This window comes from Humulus lupulus, chromosome 6, assembly GCF_963169125.1.
Source record: "Humulus lupulus chromosome 6, drHumLupu1.1, whole genome shotgun sequence".
Lineage (NCBI taxonomy): Eukaryota > Viridiplantae > Streptophyta > Magnoliopsida > Rosales > Cannabaceae > Humulus > Humulus lupulus.
In genome coordinates, this window is record NC_084798.1 from 75,439,089 (window position 1) to 75,460,701 (window position 21,613).

The following is a 21,613-nucleotide window of genomic DNA, read 5'->3' on the forward strand; positions in this document are numbered from 1 at the left end:
TGCTGATCGATACATCAAGCTCGATGATGCGATCGCCAACAAGGGGAAGTTGCCTACGAAAGACAAGGGACCAAAGGAAGATCCCACCAAAGTCTCCAATGGGTCGGATAAACCCAATGGCAACGACAAACGAAATGGGAATGGAAATGGCAAAAATGGTGGAAAAAAAGAGAGCAATGAGCCATCAACGTCCGAAAATAAACGCCCCAAAGGCAATAGATACAAGCCGAGATTCACCAACTGTACGGCCCTTGTCGAAAGTAGAGCAGAGGCTTACCAGGCGACCAATGCCAATGTCCCTTATAAACGACCTGCACCTATAAGGAAAGATATCTCCAAGAGAGATACAACAAAATTCTGTCGTTTTCACAATGACTACGGGCATGACACCAATGAGTGTAACCAGTTGAAGGATGAGATTGAGTTCCTGATCAGGCAGGGACACCTAAGGAGATATGTACGAGTCGCAAGAGGGTCTTAGCAGGAAGCTCAAGGTGGCAATGAGTAGGCGCCTGCACGCCAACGCTCGCCACCTTTACAGTCGGCTCTTGTGGCAGGTACTTTACTCACCATCTATGGCGGCCCACACCTTGCAGGGGATAGTGGGAAGGCAAGAGAGCAATACGGTCGAACCTTATGCCACAACCAAGACATCGAGATAATGAGTGTGGAGGATCGAGCACCAAAGAAACCAAGAACAGAGGATGAGTTGATAACCTTCTTTGAAGACGATGCTCAGCACGTCTGATTCCCACACTCTGATATACTGGTCATTGATGTCCAAATCGCCAACATGATGGTTAAGAGGGTGTTGGTTGACACAGGAAGCTCAGTCAACATTTTGTATAAGTCTTCACTGGAAAGGATGAAGTTGTCCGTCAAGGACCTGGAGCCGTGCAACCAAACCATATATGGTTTTTCTGGCAAAGGGCTCGCGCCAACAGGGTCGATTAGGATCCCAGTTACAACAGGAACTACATCTTCAAATAGGACATCACTCACTACTTTCATAGTAGTTGATTGTCCTTCAGCGTATAATGTTGTACTTGGGAGGCCAGTTTTGGTCGACCTGCGAGCTGTTACCTCGGTTTGGCACCTTGCCATGAAATTCCCAACTGCCGTAGGGGTAGGATGCGTGTTGGGAAACAAACAAGAAGCGAGGGAATGCTACAACGCCTCGATATCTAAGGCAAAGAAAGGTGGATCGAGGGAAGCTGCTGGGAAGGAGTTGCAAACAGCCAGTGATGTACAAGCCCAATCAGGTGATTGTGTCACCAAATAGGGCGTTGCCCAAAGTGGGGACAGGGATTTAGATCCTCGCTTTGGGGATTTTGATGAAGAAGTAGGACCCATCGAGGACCTTGAAGAGGTCCAACTCGATGAAACAGATACGACCAGGGCTGTGAAAGTCGGTAAAAACTTAGAGACAACAACGAAACAAGAACTGGTGGAAGTTTTAAGGAAAAACCAGGAAGTCTTTGCCTAGTCACATAAAGACATGGTTGGAATAGACCCTGCGGTCATTAGCCATGTCCTGAACGTAGACAAGTGTTTTCCACCAGTACAATAGAAAAGGAGGATGCTCGACAAAGACAGATCAAAAGCTCTAAAGGAAGAAGTTGAGAAGCTAAAGGAGAATGGATTCATCAGGGTAGCGCTTTATCCATCATGGGTCTCTAATCCCGTACTGGTTCCCAAGTCGAATGGCAAGTGGAGAACATGCGTGGATTTCACAGACCTTAATAAAGCCTGCCCTAAAGATTGTTTCCCACTCCCTAGAATCGACCAGCTGGTCGATGCCACTAGGTCACGAGATCCTCTCATTGATGGATGCATACTCTAGGTACAATCAGATCAATATGCATCCACTTGATGAGGATCACACTAACTTTCGGAATGATATAGGGCTTTACTGTTACAAAGTAATGCCCTTCGGTTTGAAAAATGCTGGTGCGACTTATCAGCGACTAGCCAATCACTTGTTCAAGGAGCTAATTGGTACAAACATGGAAGCATATATTGATGACATGCTGGTTAAGTCAAAAAGGGCAGAAGGACATGTAGGGGACTTGCAAGAGTGCTTCAACGTCTTGAATAAATATCAAATGAAGCTGAATCCCCTCAATTGTTCCTTCGGAGTTGGATCAAGGAAATTGTTGGGATTTATAGTAAACTCGTGAGGAATTGAGGCCAATCCCGAGAAGATCAAAGCCCTGATCGATATGAAATCGCCAACAAAAATCAAGAATGTTCAAAGCTTAACCGGAAGAATTACTGCTCTCATTAGATTTATTTCCAAATCGACGGACAAATGCATCCCATTTTTTTATCTACTCAAAGGCAACAAGAAGTTAAAATGGACGGAGGCATGCGAGTAGGCTTTTCAAGCTTTAAGGACTCATATGTCATAGCCACCGATTCTATCGAAGCCGGTTGATAAAGAAACTTTGTTCATCTACTTGGCGATCACGGAATATTCTGCTAGTTCTATTCAAGTAAGAGAGGAAGAGGGCGTGCAGAAGGTCGTCTATTATATAAGCAAAAGGCTAATTGGAGCGAAACTGTGATATCGTCCTATTGAAAAATTAGCCTACTACCTGATCTTAGCATCCAGAAAGTTGCGGCCATACTTCCAAGCTCACCCGATCACAGTTTTGACCGACCAACCTCTACGGCAAGTTCTGTAGAAGCCAGAAGCCGTGGGCCGATTATTGAAATGGGCAGTTGAACTTGGGTAGTTTGATATCTCGTACTTACCACGAGTAGCAGTAAAAGGAAAAGCTCTGGCTGACTTCGTTGCAGAGCTCACTGGTCTTCCAGATAACGAGCAGCCAGAAGGGACAGAAGAGCCTGAACCTCAAAGCCAAACTCCTTCTTGGAAGTTGTTTATAGATGGCTCTTCTAATGAGCACCACACTAGAACCAGAGTGATTTTGATAATTCCTAAAGGGCATCGATTCCACTGGGAAATCAGATTCGACTTCACGACGTCCAACAACGAAGTCGAGTATGAAGCGTTGCTCGCAGGATTACAGTTAGCCAGAGACATGCACATAAAGTCACTTGAAATCTACAGTGACTCTCAGTTGGTGGTTAATTAGATAATTGGAGAATATCAGGCTCGAGGTCTAAATATGGTTGCCTACCTAAATAAAGCAAAATATTTGTTGGCCCAATTTGAGAAGTATACTCTCCAGCAAGTACCTTGCGACAAGAACTCGAACGCTGATGCTTTGGCCAAGTTAGCAAGTGCCAAGGAAGCTGACACACTAAATATAGTACCTGTTGAGCGGTTGTCTGCACCAAGCATCCAGGAAGAAGAAGCCTGTCTGGTGATTCAGGTGGTAGATACTTAGATGGCACCTTACATAGAATACCTGACACATGGTGTGTTGCCAACGGACAGAAACAAAGCTAGGACTCTCCAACGACAAGCTGCTAGGTATATCCTGGTCGATGGGATGCTGTACCAAAGGGGCTACTCAATGCCACTCCTCAGGTGTATTACAAAAGAGAAGGTAAAAGAATTGATGAGAGAGGTCCATGAAGGCTTTTGTGAGGAACATGCTGGGGGGCAGAGTTTATCAAAAAAGATCCTTCTGGTGGAGTGTGCGAAAATGCGATATCAACAATGAATGAAAATTTGATGGAGTTTGTACGAAAATGCGATAAATGCCAGAGATTCTACAAAATTCCAAGAGCAGCCCCTAATGAGCTAAAACAGATGCAAAGTCCATGGCCATTCCCAGTATGGGGTATAGACCTAATTGGATCTTTGCTCACAGGGAAAGGTGGCGTCAAGTACGTTGTAGTGGTTATCGATTACTTTACAAAGTAGGCCGAAGCTGAGCCACTTGCAACCATAACGACCAAGAAAGTGCTGGACTTTGTGGTCAAAACATAGTGTGTCGCCATGGGTTGCCAAGAAAAATTGTCTCAGACAACGGCACGCAATTCGATAGTGATCTGTTTACGGATTTTTGCGAGCGGCATGGAATTATCAAGAGCTTTTCTTCAGTTGCTCACCCTCAAGCAAACAGACAAGTCGAGGCAGTCAATAAAACGCTAAAAGATACTCTGAAGAAAAGGCTTAAGAAGGCAAAGGGGGCATGGCCAGAGCAATTTCCTGGAGTCCCCTGGTCGTACAGAACATCCCATTGAACAACAACAGGCCATACTCCATTTTCCTTGTCTTATGGATATGAGGCTATGTTGCCTGTCAAGTTAGATCCGCCATCGCATCAGAGAATGACATATGATCAAGGCTCTAATAGCCAGTTATTGATGGAATCTTTGGATTTGGTCGACGAAAAGCGCGAGCAAGCCCAACTTCGAGTAGCAGCTTACCAGCAAAAGGTCGCCCGGTATTTCAATTCTAATGTACGTGAAAGGAATTTTAACATGGGAGATCTTGTGCTCCGAAGAGTTTTCCTTAACACCCACGACCAAGCCGCTTGAGTACTCGGACCTAACTGGGAAGGACCGTACCAAATCGAAGAAGTCCTTTATCCAAGAACTTATAAACTTTCTCGCTTAAATGGAGATCTCATTCCTTGCTATTGGAATGGAGAACACATGCACAAGTACTATCAATAAACAATTCTTCTTAAAGTATTGGCTTGTATTGATTTTACTTTTTACAAGTTTATGAACAAGGGTTAGTCATTTTTATGACTGATCACTTATAAGTGTAAGATCATTTTTATTGATTACTCTTACAGACACGATTTTTCCATTTATTACGAGAAATAAAAGGGACTGTGTGTAGCCAGTAAATCTTGCCAACTATTGTATTTATTACAACTATTTGCTCATTACGTGTGTTGTTTTGCTATATTTTCATTTTTACAAGTATTTATTCCAAGTAGAAATGTTCAAACAGGTCCTAGTCAAGGCAAGTGACTGAGGACCTAAAGCTCCTCAATCACTTGGGGGCATATAAGGTATCTAGTAAGCAAAGCATATCAAAAGGTATGTAAACACACAAGCAAAATAAGTGAAAGCATGCCATGGTACTTAGAGTATTTTTCAAAATTTTGTTATTTTGTTAAATCAAACCAAAGTACTATGCTAAGTTCCGTCATACGAACAGATGTTATAATAAAATGCATGTATTATAATATCAAAAAAGGAACCCCTTTACACCGTGAGCAGTCACTGCTCGGATGTAATTGTTTGTTAAAAGGAAAAAAGCTGCCCATGTAGCAATAAAGATAGAAATTGTCTTTACATCACAACCCGTAGGTCGTGTATCTACAAGATAAAGTTAAAGAAAAATAAAAGTACTACGAGGTAGGAGGGTCTTGAGGAATGTCCTGGTAGACAGTGGTTCCAGCTTCATTTTCAGCGCCATCAATCCCCGTTGCTAGGGAGATTTCTGGGGAGGCAGGAATGTTGGCTCTTTCTTCTTCCTCCAGGCAAGCGGTACACCATGCTATTTCAGTTCGCCTCAGGCGCTCGGAAAGATAATTAAAGTTGGCCCCACGGTTATGCTTCCAGAACTCATAGAAGCAAAGGTGGGTGGCTTCCCTATACTTCTCCAAGTTGCTGACATCAGTCTCCTCAAGCACCTTGATGCGCCCCTCCAGCTCCCTCAGTCTCTTTTTTGCTCGCGATCAGATCGGCCTCAAGTTGTTTGGAATCTTGTTAGTTAAGTTTAGCACACTCCCTAAACTTCTCTTTGCCTTCATTGCCTCTGTCCAGGGCAGTCTGAAACTGCTGAAGCTCTTCGGCCAGCTTGGAGTTTTTCTCGAGCAGTTCGAAGTTCTTTCCGAGCAGTTCTGTGTTTTTCTCGAGCACTGTCGTCTCCTCAGTGTGCTTGGATTCAGAGTCTTTGGTCTGGGTGACCAAAGCCCCCGTTCAGTGCCAACCAGCAGTTATAGTCAGCAATCCCTGCGATCAGGTAAAGAGATAAGATGATGGCAGAAAATGACAAAGTAAAATAACTCAGCAATAGAAAGCAACTTACAATGGCTATCTCATTCAGCCCTCAGTTTATTATATGATCGGCCTCCATGGAGTTGGTGTCGACGATGGCCTCTCGGGTACGTTTGTGCTTTGAGAGTTTGTATATTCTCTCTCTGGCTGAGCCAACCACGGCACTGGTCAGGGCGTCTTTAGGTTGATCGTGAGGTGTCTGGTTGGCTGGCACCGAGGGAGACTGCTGGTTGAGTAATTCTGGAGGGGGCGTTGTTTCTTTTGAGGGATCAGTAGCTGGAGGATCCTCACTCCGGGCATTTTTTGTTGAAGGAGCCTTGCTGCTCTCTCCATGATGTCGCTTGCTCACCCCCTTCTTGCTCGAAGGAGCAGCAGGTGCGGTATAGCGGTCGAACATATCTCCAGGTGACATATCTACAATTAAGGAAGCATTGCGAGCAGTTAGACGATATGTATAGATGGAGTTAAAAATGAGAACAAGGAAATTATAAGTAGAGTACCTGAGCTATAACTATTGGTCGCAACATTACTTACTGAACTACTGCTACACTCACTCACTGCCTGGAAGAAATCTGAATTTAAATTTGGAGTGTACTTAAAGTTGCCATCCCTGTCAAATAAATGACAGGGAATGAGAAAACTGTCTAAAAGTGAGAAGACAGTACTGTTCTCGTCTGAAAACTCTTCGACGGGCACAGGGGGTTCAGATACTTTCTTCTTTCCCTTTCCCATAGGGGCAAGGGGAGCATCTGCTCGCGGGGTGCTAGATGGTTCCCTGATAGTCACCACAGTTGTCCTCCTCCTTGGAGGCTACGACAAGTCTTGGTGCTGCACAGGAACTTCTCCGCCAATGACCGTCCCCGCCAATGACAGTCCCCACCATTGACTCCCTCACATCCTGGTGAGGTGCTAGAAGACCAACCAGCCTTAGGTTGGCTTTGGTGACCAGCTGTTTGACGCTTTTCTCTACGTCAGTCATGCTGGCCCAGTGATGCTGCTCGAATCTCCAATCTGGAGTAGGAGCAGGTCGCTGCCATGGACCTGAAGAGTGCTAATTTTCTAAGGAGGATGCAGATAAAATAAAAGGAAATAAACGACCAGAGAATAAAGAAGATACCTCCTTGGGTGAAGGCTAGGTTGTTGGCAACCAGATCGGTAGTTAAAAAGTACTCCTGGAAGTACTTTCCTACATTGGACTTGTAGGTAGTCTAACTAAGGAAGATGCGGGTCGATTCCTAATGGCAGAGATGAAAAAACCCCGTGTTTTCCTGGTTAGGGTTGGATTTAAGATCAAACAAGTAGTTGACCTCGTGCGGCGTGGGGACAAGCCATTTTTTATGACTGTAAAGGATAGAGTGCAGAAAGCATTCTATACCTGTTTGGGGTCATTTGGAAATGAGTGACCCCGAAGTAATTTGCCACTCCCTAGAACAAAGGATGGAGAGGCAGGATTACTCCTACCTCAATATGATACCTCAACCAGGCACTTAAGGCGCAGCCAGGCAGGTTTGCCCTCTGGTCGTTGGTAGGTTTGAATAAAGTTACCCCAGAAAGTCCATACTTCCTGAGGTAATTGGTTAGCATCCTAGCAGTGATTTGGCTAGGAGGAACGACGTACCATTCGATGTCTAGTTGAAGGACGTCCCGGGGTTGGGCCTGTGTTGTGATTTTGGGATCAGTATTTTCAGCTCGACCGTTGGTCGAAGGGATTTCAGCCCGAGGAGCAGGCTGAGTTTTTTGAGGGTTGGTTGGTTTATTTTTCTAGGTGGTGGATTTTACGCTACCCATGTTTAATGGACTGGTCAAAATTCTGTTGGATGGGGCCCGGGAAAAATGGATATCCGGTATAAGTAAAGATGGTTGTTCTTCGTCCACGAGCAGCTGGGCGAGCAGGTCGTCGTCGATTGGCCTTTCACCTCCCCACGAATCTTGCATGAAAATCTGCGAACAGAGAAGGGGGAGATGAGAATCTACAGCCCAAAAAACTAAAAGGTGTTAAGAGTTGGAATAACGTTGCTCGTGTATAAAAGTTAAGCTTTTATACGACCATCAACATTCTGACAAAAACACTAAATTCTATTCGAACAGTTTGGAAAATGGATCAAAATGCAGAAGTGAAAAGTTTTTTTAGGAAAAAGCTTTTTCGACTCTTAAGGGGCGAGAAAAACCCATTTTTTCTACAGGCTTAAAAATTGAATTTCTACTTCATTTTGATGCCCTAAGTTAACTATCCTGACTACCAAACTGATTCCTAACCCCAACAGAGTGTCTTTTTCCTACCATATTAAACACCGATCAATATACCCATTTACCCCAAAGCAAGTTTTCAAGAACTTAAAGTCTGAAATAAATTAGAAACTAAATATAGCATGGAATCTCAAAGACGAAGAAATTCAAGAAGCTTACTTGGATGAAATTAGATGCAAATTCCCAAGACGAAGAGTCGCTGGGTAGAAACTTCATGAATCGATGAAACCGTTTGGGTCTTCTGGGCTCCGAGTGTAGAGTTCTTTAGAGTTCTCGAGGAAGAAAAGATTGGCAAAAAAATGAAAAGTAAAAAGAATGGGTTATTTATATTGATCAATAGTCGTCAGACAAATTTTGGGAAACTGAAAAGACATGATTAGTTGCCTTTTTCGAGAAGGCATGGACGGCTCTGACAGATTTGGTGGGGTATGCGAAGGGTCAGTCTATTAAGTTTACTTTATGCTGGTCGCAGTAAAATAAACTTTGGGGGGCTAATTTTTACCCTAAAATGGCTCCCGATGACTTGGCAATTCTGAAGTGAAGGGATGTTGTTCGCTTATCGACCAGATGATTATTGCTTCATCAAATTTTGCGTTAAGGTGCGACCAGTCTAGTCACATGCTTCTATTTACTTCCTTTGAGATACACAATCTTGTAATAATGATATTCATTATATTTCCTTTTATTACCTTGATACGCTAATCTTAATTTTAATTAAGGCCCTTTGGCCCATGTAACCCCCTTGAGCCTATAAATAAGAATGAGAGGGATCAAGGAAGGGACCTTTTTTTGACTTTGGCACTTTTAATCTTGGTATTCAGAGAGAAAATTGTAGTGTGATTATCCACCAGAAATTGTAATTCTCCTAAGGCTTGTGAAACTCAAGAACCCTAGTTCTTTGATCACAGTACTGGGATTCAATATCAATAAGAACACTAAGTGGACGTAGGTCATTTCACCTTGTTGGGGCTGAACCACTATAAATTGCTTGTGTCACTTTCTTCCCATTTGATTCTCTTCTTGATTTCTTTTTCGTTCTTTGTCGTTTATATTACTTCGTGTCATTGGCCAAATCAATGGTCAACAGACTCATTAGCCATCTATTCTCAATATGACCTAATAGTCATCTATACAAAGGGCAGGGCCCATGAGTCATTATTTGGACTTGTTTGCATGCATGAGTAGGATTATTACTGCTAAGCATGCCTATTATGATTCAGTGACAGGTTATTACCTATTCATGAGCATATTGAGTTTTCTTGTTGAGCTTCTACTCACGGGTGCTATGTGGTGCAGGTAAAGGCAAAAGAAAGCTGGACCATCCTTGAGTTGGAGAGCTTAGGTGACAATGTGTACATATGCGGCTGCTCGACCACCATGGCCGAGCATTTAAAGAGGAACTAGGGTTAAACCCTATTTTGCCACTTAGGTCGGCTGGTTGTAAATATTTTATTGTAATTAACCCTTAAATTTTATTTTTGGGATCCCAATGTATACAATAAACGTTTTAGTGAAACATTGTATCCTTGACCAAAAATTTTAGCCCTAAATTGTTAATCATATTTAGTTACACGATTATGGCCAAATGGCTCGGTTAGAGAGTTTGCAACTGTTTAAATGCACAACGTAATGGTCTCTGGGTAGTATGATGTTACAACTATCACCTCGAAAAAAGTTTTGGACTTTGTGGTAAAAAAAACATAATTTGCAGATATGGGATACCAAGGAAAATAGTGTTAGACAATGGTACCCAGTTCGGCAGCGAACTGTTCACACAATTATGTGAAAAGATTGGAATAATCAAAAGCTTTTCCTTAGTAGCCCATCCACAAGTAAATGGCCTAGTTGAAGCTGTGAATAAGACCCTGAAGAGCTCTATAAAGAAAAGACTCGAAGAGGCTAAGGGAAAATAGCGAGAGGAATTACCACAAGACCTATGGGCTTACAGGACAACAACTCGAACCTCAACAGGCCACACCCCCTTCTCCCTGGCTTACGGTTGCGAAGCTATGCCTATTGAGGTCGAAATCCCGAAAATCAAACGCGAAGCATACGACCAGACCGCAAAGCAATCCTAGCTTGAAGAAACTCTAGACCTAATTGAAGAAAGACAAGACGAAGCCCAACTTAAAAATGTTGCATACCAGTAAAGGGCTACAAGATACTTCAATAAGAGGGCTCGAGATAGAAAATTTGGATTGGGAGATTTTGTGCTCAGACGAGTGTTTTTGGCCACACGAGACCCCTCAGCAGGCGTTCTTGGGCCTAATTGGGAAGGACCCTATAAAATTGAATCCATCATTCGACCTAGTGTTTATAAACTAGCAAGATTAAATAGAGAATTGGTCCCACGATCTTGGAGTGGTGACCATCTAGGACCTTATTATCAGTAATGTAGATAATATGCATGAAGATTTTGAGAAAGAGATTTAAGCATGGAGAACTACCATTGGAGTATAAACTTGTCAAATAACTCAAACATCAAGTTACAATTATTTTTACCCGAAGGGCATCAAAATAATTTAGTTACAATAAAAAATATATAAGGGATGCAACCCTTGTAAGATATGAATCACTTCTGCCTGGCAGGAGCAGACTCAGCCTATTCTCCCTTCTCCTCTTCAACGCCGCCCTCCAAGGTGCTTCCCGTGACCTCCTCCTCAGTCATTCGACCCTTCCACTTGGTCAAAAACTCCTCTTCCTTGTCCATAAGGAACGAAGTATCCATCTCGGGATTCAACAACCACTTCTTGTACATGGCTTAATCGGTGGCCCACTCCTTCTTGGCCTTGAATTCCTCGAGCATGCATTTCTTCTCATCCTCAAGGATTTCATAAGCGGTGCTTTTCTCGCCCTTCAGGCGATCGATCTTGGCCATGCCAACGTCAAAGTCGGTCATCTTGGTGTTGAGATCGGTCTTCAAATGACTAGCACCGACCTTAGAAGAAGCGAGCTTAGCCTGGGAGGCTTTGAGGGCATCCTCGGCCATAGCTTTGGCCTCCCTGGCCTCTCGGAGCAAGATTTTGGCTTTGGCTTGGGCCACCTTGGCCTCCTTGAGCAAACCCTCAGCTTTAGTCTGGGCTCCCTTGGCCTCCTTTAGGTCATCCTCGACCAAAATTTGAGCTTGGTGGGTGTCATTGACCAGCGTCTCGGAAGCTGATATCTTCAAGGAAAGGAAAGAACGCTGGCGTATGAATCCAAGGAGGGTCTGAAAGACAAAAGCTGCAACAGTTAGAGAATAAAGAAATAACCCTAAAAATAAAAGTCAAGTAAAGTAGCTTACGGAAACCCTGAGCTCCATAGTCTTGTCAAAGAGGACTGTTGTGTTATCTCCCCTTAGAAACCTCCACATATTAGCATCAAGGTTGCTCCATGATTATCCTGCCTATGATAGCAAGTCTGAGCATAGGTCGACCCCTAAGCTCCCAGCCACATTTGCCAACGGGTATTCTAGCATGTGCGACACGACCCAAAACTTACAGACCACAGTCAAAGTCGGGGCGCCTGCAAGCTTCGAGGTCATAAGTTCTATGACCTTCTTGCCTTTGTCCCCAACGGGGACTATGCGGGGAGGAAGAGTAAGAGTTTTCTTTCTCTAAGGAGAAGGTGCGACAGCTGGAGGCTCATCTTCGATGGTCATCGAGGCCGCATGAAAGTCTTCGTCGGTCTCCTTCGTGGCAATGGGAGGAGTCTGGGCCTTGGGCTCGGTAGGGACAGCCTTCGAGGTCGCTAAAAGAGGATCCTCATTAACCTTTGCAACCTTTGAAGGAGGAGTGCTCTTCTTTGAGGTAGCGCATCCCCGTTTGCTGCCTCAGGCCTTTTGAGGCATCCCAAGGATGTTGTCCAGGTCGAAATCCATCTCGCCTGAAAAAAAGGAAAAAGATATATTATGTTGCGAAAAAAAGAAGTTATATAAGTCTAACATTGAAAATGACTAAGTATAAGAAACCTAACTGGAGGACTCCTTGGAGCTCGGGCTCAGGGACCAGGAAATCCCCCTATCTTCTGACGAGGCTAAGGGAGTCCGCTTCCTAAAAGTAAGGGACATCCTCGAAAGGTGCCTATAGTCGTTGGTCCTGTATTAGACGGCTATCCCATCCCAAACCTCGTTGAGACTATAAATCGTTTCGTATTTTCCCAATAAACTATCAAACCTATGAACCGTAAGATCTACCCTAGCTAGACCATAAAATTTTTCTAGGGATTATTAAATAGGACTATGACGTTGGGTTCCTATCTAAGCAGGGTAGGAGACCACTTGGAAAGATCGAGCATGACTTTACCTCCACCAGATGAACACATTGAGGCCTCGTCTTGTGCTTCATTACCCGAGCACGAGGGTTCGACGAAGCATGGAATAGGGCCATGTGAGCTCGAACTCACGCGCTTCCCCCTGGTAGAAAGCTTGGATGTTGGTAGTGGGACGTCTTCCCACCTTGCAAACTTGCAAACCCAACATCATATGTAGAATCGCCTTCTCCCACGAGACCACACTATCAGAGCCTATCCTCGTGAAGGATTTAGTTGAGGGGTCATCGTCCATATGGGAGCTTGAAAATTGCATCTTGGTGGTCCTTCATGTCCTTAGTAGGTTGCGGGTGGTGATAGTTGGTTGAGAAAATGTAACGCCCTGAATAGCCAAGACCGTTATTGTAATGCCCCAAATTTCCTAATAAGGGTTAGGACCTTGATTAGGAGGCCGAGAGGGCCATAATTGATTTATTATGCTACTCAATGATTATATGCATGTTTATGTGAATTATATTATAATATGATGTTATATACATGCATGTGGGTCCACAACTATTTATTAAACTGTTTTGGCAATTTGGGCCGTTTAGAGCATGATTGTGTATTTGGGTGAATTTTGTGATTTGTGAATGAGATCCCATCATTATGGAGATATATTCGAGCCTTTCGGCATGAGACGATCATGAAATGTAAGTGTTCGGTCTAGTCACAACGGGTTTAAGTTCGGGACTCGGGGTGAGTCTCGGGGTGGTTTAATGATTAGAGCATTACCGAGAATTAACGGGTAATGGGATATGGATTATTGGTGTTCGAGAATATTGAGAATAGCGGGAATTGGAGAGTGTTAATTATGATTAATGAAATAGGTGCGAAAGGACGGTTTTGCCCTTCGTGGCTGTTAAGGTTTTATTTTAGACTTAAGGGCATTTAGGTCTTTTCCCACTAAAGGATTTATATAAGCCATTAAGGCTGTAGAAAGAAGAGGAAAAATAGAGCGTTGCCTTCTTCTCTCCCGATGGTCCTTTTCCTCCATTTTCTCTCTGGATTTTCAAGCTTCTTTTGAGGAATTAAGCCAAGGAACCAAGCTTTGCCAAGTTAGGATTATGTTCCACCACTGAAGAGGGTACTAAGCTGAGATTGAGGTGAGATTTTAGCCATTAGAACTCTTGATTTTGCTCTGTTTTCTTAGTTAAGTTTCAGCTAGTTTTTGGGTTGGAAACTTGGGAATTTATTGGAGTTTTGGCTAGGGTTCTTGGGGTTGTGATGCTTGGGGCATGTGAGGATGGTTTTTAGGTTCATTTGGGTCTGAATTTGATGTTTGGAAGCTTTTGATTTGGGTTGGAAATGGTGGAATCGAAGGAAGAACTTTCTGGGATGAAGCTGGCTGAAGGTAGCGCTACAGCGCTACCTGCAGGGAGTGAAGGGCGGTTTGTGGTTCTGAGTAGAGCGCTGGGGCGCTAGGAGGGCAGCGCTGTAGCGCTACCCTGTTTCTTCAGAACCCTGTTTTAAGTGTTTTTAAGGGTTTTTGGCTCGGGGTTTCAATCCTTAAGGCCCGGGATCGAATCTACTCACCGTGTAGGCATGTTTCGAGGTCCCGAGAGTGGGGTTTAGACCAAGACCCTATCATTGTTGATTTTCATTAATTGGAGATTATATTTGGTTATGACTAGGTGACCGCTAAGGGACTAAAGGATCGATCGTTCTCAAGGGTCGTTGTTGTTCTAATTCTCGCTCGAACCAGAGGTAAGAAAACTGCACCTCATGTGTGACATGCATGGTCATTCTTGATGCATGTTGGATGTTTAAATGTAAACATTGATAGCATATTGAATGCTTAGCAATCTTGCTCATTTGCATATGGTTATTGTTGAGGCATGTGGGATGATTAAGTGTGATGCATGTGATGCACGAGAAACATGTTATTAGGGCATGCCATGAATATTGACTGTAAGATTGACCAGAGCTTGAGTCTCTGTGTTTGTGCATGATCATAATTATACTAGAAACTGTTAGGTAAGCATGCTGAATGTCCTACTCTTGGATAAGTGACATATGATACATATTGATAGCATTGCTTACTTGTGCATGGTACTGACTCATTAGTCAGAATTGGCAAAGGTGTTAGTATCAACTGTGAAGCTGTGACTCATTAGTCAGGTCCGGCAGTGGTACTGGGCACTGGTCACATGGTGCTGACTCATAAGTCAGGACGGCCTTAGCGTGTTCAACGCAAGCCAACAAAGATTAGATCTAATTGACAATCTGCATTGGATGACTCAAAGAGCATTAATGCCGGACCGACCTCAAGTTCGATGAAAACTAAAAGCGCTTGTGTGACTTACCCATCAGTCACTCATCTGTTAAGTTAGAGACTTACCCACCAGTCTCTCATCTGTTTAAGGCTAGTGGCTTACCCAGCAGCCACTCTTCTGTTTAAGCTAGTGACTACCCATCAGTCACTTATCTGGTTAGAGCCACTGCAGGAAAGCCCAGGTAACGGTTTCGTTACACGGCTATGGGCACTGAGCCCCATAGTGACTGGTTTGACAGTCACTCATTATGGTTTAATAGAACCTCAAAGTGATATTCACTCATCTGATCAGAGCTATGAGCTCTGTGTGATCATTTTGATCATCATATGCATGGCTTTGGGTGCTGAGCCCCGTAGTGACGTGTTTGTTGGTCACTCAGTATGGTTTACCAGAACCTCAAGTGTTGAAACACTCATCTGATTAGGATTGACTTGATAGTCATCCAATCAGAAGGGAAGGATTTCTTATCCTGGATACCCCAACGTTGCTTGAACTCATTTGCATGCCTGAGTAGAATTGTGTTTGTTAGGAATGCCAAATATGGTTTGATATCATGATATGACTGTATATGAGCATATGAGTTTTCTTGCTGGGCTTCGGCTCACGGGTGTTGTGTGGTGCAGGTAAAGGCAAAAGGAAGCTGGACCATCCTTTAGTTGAAGGGATTAGGTGATGACGTGTACATATGCAGCTGCTCGACCAATACTTGGGCGAGGTTTGAAAGAGGAACTAGGGTTAAACCCTATTTTGCCGCTTAGAACAGCCTGCTGTAAATATTTTCTTGTAATAGACCTCTAAATTATATTTTTGGAATCCCAATGTATATAGTAAACGTTCTAATGAAACGTTATATCTTAACCAAAAAAATTTAATCCCTAAACCGCTAATCATACTTAGTTACACGTTTATGGCCAAACGACTCGATTAGCAAGTTTAGCACTGTTTGCAATGTGCACTGTAGCGGTCCCTGGAGTTGGGGCGTTACAGTTTCACTGTGTGTTTATAAAAGTGCTAGACTTGCTAATCAAGTCATTTAGTTAAAATAGTGTTATTGAAACTATAATGGAACTAGGGTTAAAAGATTTTGGTCTTAAAAATCACATTTCTTATAAATAACATTTCCTGTTTACATGGGATCCCAAAATAATAGGTTTAAAACCATTCACAACAGATTTGTGATTTAAATACAATATTAGCCATACTAAGGCAAAATAAACAGTTCAGCGATCCCTGTCCTGATCCACTCCTCGGCCAAAGCGACCGAACAGCTGACTATGTACATTCACCCCCACAGCTCTCCCTCTCAGGACTGGTCTAACTTGCCTTTGCCTTTACCTGCACCACGTAGCACCCGTGAGACAAGGCCCAACAAGAAAACACAATAACAGAGCATAAGCAATCAACAGACAATCCAATATCTCATATTGCATAACATATTCTCAACCATATAAACATTCAGAATAATCAAGTATTCAACATACTAAACATATCAACTCATATCATACACCAAATCACAAATGATAACTAGGGTTAGTGCCCTCAGGCCGCACCCTCCGTTATCCCACTGACTCCGGCCCGCTTAAACCGAGCTCATTGAATGTTAAGCTGTCCTCGGCTACTAGTGGCCAAGTCGCGCCCTGTGCGCAAATATTGTATACAGCGCCCTTAGGCCGTTTATTACATGTCCCATGGCATAATAACATCATTGACATTATACAGATATCGGGAGCACTTAGTCCTGTCACAAACATATAACTGGGTGCAGTTTTCTTACCTTTAGATTCGCTAGCTTTGTTCACTTGATTCCTTTAGCATGATCCCTCTCGAGCCCTAGCGCTCACCTATTCACAATCATAGATCAAAGTCATCACCAAACCTCAAGTTCAAAACCTATCCTCGGGACCAAACCCGAGCCCCCGGGAAGTCCTAATTCCACCAAACAACGTGGTGGAATCGAACCCCGAACCCTTGGTCAAAATCCCTTGAAAATAACCCTAAAATCCCTTTCTGAACACAGGGTAGCGCTAGAGCACTCATTGGAGGGTGCTACAACGCTACAAATAGAAACAAAATGCCCTCAACAAGCTTGGCCTAGTGCTACATCGCCCAAAGGCTAGCGCTGTAGCGCTAGTCACAGACTGCCAACACCACATTTTCCCTTCCTGCGATTTCCCTGAGCCAAACTTAACCAAAACTTCTCCAAACCTTCACCAAACTCAAAATCAAGATCACTAACATGTCTAACTCATCCCAAGCATCATAACCACATAAAATCTAACCACATGCACCTCTAATCCCAAAATTTACCATAGTCACTCCTAGACCTCAGAATTCAGCAAAACACAGTCAAAACTTCAAAGTTTAAAGTTCAGAATTTATACCTTTGATGGAAATTAGATTTCAAGTTAACTTCTTGACCTCCTTAGCTTGTTCTTCCCCAATTCCTTGGCTTGAATTCCCCTAAAGTTCCCATCAACTCAGCTTAGAAACCATAGTTTAAACTAACCAAACCAGACACTGAAAACTCTAAAGGCTTACCTCAAATATTGATGTGTTCTTGCTAATCCCTTGCCAACCTTTCAAGTTCAGCTCAATACTCTTGTTGCTCAGCCTAACCTAGCTCCCTTCTGAGTTTTGCTCCAAGAAAATTGAAGAGAAAGGGTGAGAGAATCACCAACCGACCCTAAGAAAACTGCTCTGTTTTCCTTCCTTTTCTTTTTTCTTTCTTTTCCTTCTTTCCTCAGCCTTCTACCTTTTTCTACAATTCCCACTAAGTATAAAGCCTCAGCATACTTATCTCTTGCAATCCAAATGACCATAATGCCCTCCCTTCTAATCCTAAATCCTTTAATCCACTTAGGGGCATTTTAGTCATTTTACCCAATTCCCGCTAATTTCCTCGAGTGTCTCTAATATTTCCTGCTTACTTCCCAATACCTAATTAATCACCAATTATATTCCTCATTATCAAAATTAACCCCAATATATTCTCTATATTCCCATTTATACCCCTAGGCTCGCCCCAAGCCAGGTATAAATCCTCGCCGTGACTTTTTCACTAATCTGCTCACTAGGATCGTCTCGAATCACAGATCATAGATATATCCACATAATAATGTGGTCTCAACAATTATCACATATATACACATTTATGCCCGCAACGGCCAAAGTTACGATTATGCCCTTCTAACCTATTTAGGGCCTACATGCATACTAATACGCATAATCATGCATCTCAAATATTCAAATAGTCATATAACATGCTTTAAATCATTAAATCACATATTTTCCAATTATGCCCTCCCGACACACTAATCAAGGCCTTTAAGCCTTATTAGTAAATTTGGGTCGTTACAGAAAATTGAATAAAATGAGCAATGTGAGCTCTGAGTATAAAAAAAGAGAAGAATTTAATTAAAGGATATTGAAACAAATTACTTACGGATTCACTGAAAAGAATAGAATCTGGACGGACAGAGGCCATTAGTCCAGAAGAAGATGGTCTTGAAGTTGGGTGGATGGTTGGGGATATCCTCAAACACCCTTCTTTCCATGGGATAGCTCGAAAGGTAGTAAAAACCATCTCTCCCGCGAGCTCGAGAAGGGTTACTCTTGAGGCAGAAGAGATACAGGATCTCACGTGTCGAAGGGCCATCCTACTTCATCTCGTGGTAGAGCAACATTAGGGCTGCCAAGATCCTATAAGAGTTGGACTGAAGCTGGAAGGGAGCGATACCAACGTAGTCGGTGAAGTTTTAGAAATATTTCCTTAGAGGCAGCAACGCCCCAGCTTGCATATGATCCAGACTCCAGGCCGCGAGCTGGACCTTCTTGTCAGGATCGTTTTCACCTGGAGCAAAGCAGCTCCTTTCATCAGGATTGGTGGGATGACACACCAGTGTCCTGGTTAGCTTTAGCCCATGGCAAGCTAGGAGTTTAGAGATCTGTCTGGTAGAGGTAACAGAACTCTGGTAGTGTTTAGCCTCAAAGAAAGAGTCCTCTGAGGCTGAGGTGGAAGGAATTTTGGGTGCTGTGTGTGTGGATGGTTCATTTGATGAACCCTCCATGAAGCTGAATGAGAGTTCACTAGGAAAAAGGCAATGGTGACCTTACACTTAGGATCTAATGGAATGGGCCGGATTTCGAGGTCCGGGTCAGGATAAATGGCAAACCAAAGCTTTTTCCTTTTTCCCCCTTCGATCTTATTGATCTGACATCGAAAGTGGGCCCAAATGTTTTCTCGTTCGAGATGTTCTTTGTGCTCCCGGATCAAATGCTAATTTTGGGTAAACAATGACTCAAGTTGAGGAGATAGTGGGTGATAAGGGATTGCAAGCTCAGGCCCCCACCGATTCTCTAAAAACTGCGACATCTAACAAGAAAGAAAAAGGTGAGGGCCCCATTATTTGAAAGAGTGGAAAGGATTAAATCTTGATAACTCGAGTTTACAAGCTTGAGATAATGAGATCGTCTTAATTGAGCTTGAAGGCTCGAAATAGTGATATTAACTCAAATGTCGACACTGAACTATTAAAAAGTTTGAGGCATCGAGAGTGTACTCACGTGAGAATGGGGCAATTATTTGTAGTTTGGAAATCCAGATTTTTGGGAAAAAGTGGGCAATTACCCAAAAAGAAGATATTATCGGGATACGTGCGTTAAAACCCTAATCCAGAACCCTTTTTCTTAAGCTACATGAAATCTATAACCTAATACCCCATAACCTAAAAAAGGTTCCATTTTTATCTAATTTTACCAAAACATTTTTCCAAAAGCATGTTTTTGATCAATACAAGTCTACACAATCAAAAACTACCTATTGTAGAGGAAATTTCAAGAATCTGGTAGGAACCAGAGAAGTTTTCTTACGTGCAGAGAAGAAACGTATATAAAATAAATGATGATGGGTGATAAAGATCAGAGAACTTACACAATGTTGATTGTGGGAATGAAGAGATTGCCGACTAGAGAAGGGGAAGCAGAAATGATCCCACGGAGCCGAATGTGGTGAGGTTGCTTTGCTTCTTCGGTTTGGAGAATATGCAAAGAGAATAAGCTCTGGTTCGTGTTTTCTTTTCTGAAAGTTCAAAAGGAAAAGTGCAAAATGGTGAAGAAGAGAAGGTGTATATATAGGCGAGAGGAATGGTAAAAGACGAATGGGTCTGAACCCTTGTTTTGGGATGAAAAGTGATCTAAGGGATCACATTTGATTTCAAAAAGTTGGCTGCAAAAAGAGAATACGAAAGGACGTCCGCAGGTAAAAGGGTACTCGAGTACTCTTGGTAAGCAATCCTCTAGTGACACATGTCCACATTCGAGTGTGGTAGATGCGCACGTTTTCCGAAAGTGAAGTTCAAAAGTTTCCTTCTCAGAGGATTCGAACCAACACCTTTGAGGGGGCAAAATGTTACACCCAAATTCGAGAATAAATAAATAGCCTCAAAATGTAGGCTCAAAAAGAGTAAGCTCGAAAAATTGTTAGCAGCACACTTGTATAATTTGACACACGATTACAAATCTGTTATCATAGTTCGAACATGAGTTGCAGGCTCGAAGATACCAACATTCTCCAAAGAATGAGTTCGACCGAATTAATGAATGAATGAGGAGGAAACATCTGAAAGGATGAGCTCGAAGCATGTAAAGTCTCGAAAGCGTGTCAACGCAACGTTCGAGCTCAATGACACACTAACCACACAGAATAGTTGTTAGAAAATCCCTATTTTGTTGGGACTCATTATCACCGCGTATTAAATTCCTATTTTTATGGGATATTACTTAATTAGCGCATTTAATTAATATTATTAATGCGGATATTTTGAATTTGAATGCTTGATTGTAACTTCCCTGAATTGGGGGAAGATATTTCCACAGCCAGGTCTATAAATAGCCTGGACTAATTCATTTGAATTCACACACAAATTTGAACCGAAAAGAAACTTTGCCAAATTGCCTTTATTCGAAACTTTGAGAAAGTATTCATAATAATAGTGACTCGTGGACGTATGCAGATTTTAACTGCTGAATCACGTAAAAAATCATGATTTCTTCTATTTTTTCTATATCATTGTTTAGTGTTCTTCATAATTAAGTTGACGAAAAACGGCGTCAACAAAAAGGCTGCAACATAATGAGTTAGTAGTCTGAGACAAACTCTGACACATTGTCCGGCTGAATCATTAGGACAAATCATTTGTAATATGTTGATAGCATTTATTCATTTATTTTAATTGAAACTAAGATAATGGTATATTTTTTTTAAGATTACTTGTAGCACACATAACATAACCCGATTATTATTGGGGCATATTTTTCTCCAACTTGACTTATTGAACAACTGAACCGCCAAATCAAGAAAATTTGAAAAGTTTTATCAGAAAATTAAATTGCTCATTTCAGTAACATAAAATTTCACTACGTAATTTTGGGTTAATTTACTAAGTAATTTTGGAGGTTTCAATTTTTTATTTTTTATTTTTTTTTTCAAAAATTGAAACCTCCAAAATGAAAAAAAAAACACTAACTCTCTTTTTCAATCGTAAACTTTACTAGAGAAAAAAAATAAAAATGAAGTTTTGAGAATTTTATATTTTTTTGTTGGGATTTAAATAAATAATTGAGAAATTTTAATTTAATGAAAAAAGAAAAGAATATTAAAATATATTCAAAGGGTAATATATATTTTTTAAAATATTTTTCACCGTATTTTCTCTTACAACTTGGTAAAATCCAAAATCAAAACAAAGTCTAATAATATCGAAAACTATTGTCGTACTAAAATCCTTACTACATGAATAAGTATTTTTTCTAGAACATTTTACAAAAAAAATAAAAAATCTAAAACAAATATAACATAGATGTCATTA